A 445-nucleotide genomic window follows, 5' to 3' on the forward strand; every position below is an offset into this window, starting at 1 on the left:
TTTTATCGCATCCCGCGGGCTAGTCGGCCATCTTAGATGAGCAGACCGGACCACGTGGCTGCGGACATCTATGTCTTTGGTCGAGTCTCTTTTTTCCTCCAGAAGAAAGGTGTCTGAATGGTACATATGACTTTTTATTTGTTCTATTAGAACTGTATTATGCAAAAGGTGAAATGTTAAAGTCGTTGGATCCCTGGGTAGGTCCAGGGAAGGATCCTATAATTGGGTGGGTGTGGACACTGCTCTGCCCTCTTTAGCCAAGTCAGATGAGCATTCGAAACAGTCATCAGGAAGAGTGGAGTGGCCCCTCCACGCCGCCACTGCACAGTGCTGGGGTACCCTAAGCCTGTCCCACTCGGCGCCCACAGCAGCCAGCACATGGCTGTTAGTAGAAATGCTATGGTTAGCAGCTCTTACTGCTGGTGCACACAGCGTGACTGGGGAG

The sequence above is a fragment of the Propithecus coquereli genome, unplaced genomic scaffold (genome assembly GCF_000956105.1).
Source record: "Propithecus coquereli isolate 6110/MARCELLA unplaced genomic scaffold, Pcoq_1.0 Scaffold163, whole genome shotgun sequence".
In the NCBI taxonomy this organism is placed as follows: Eukaryota; Metazoa; Chordata; class Mammalia; order Primates; family Indriidae; genus Propithecus; species Propithecus coquereli.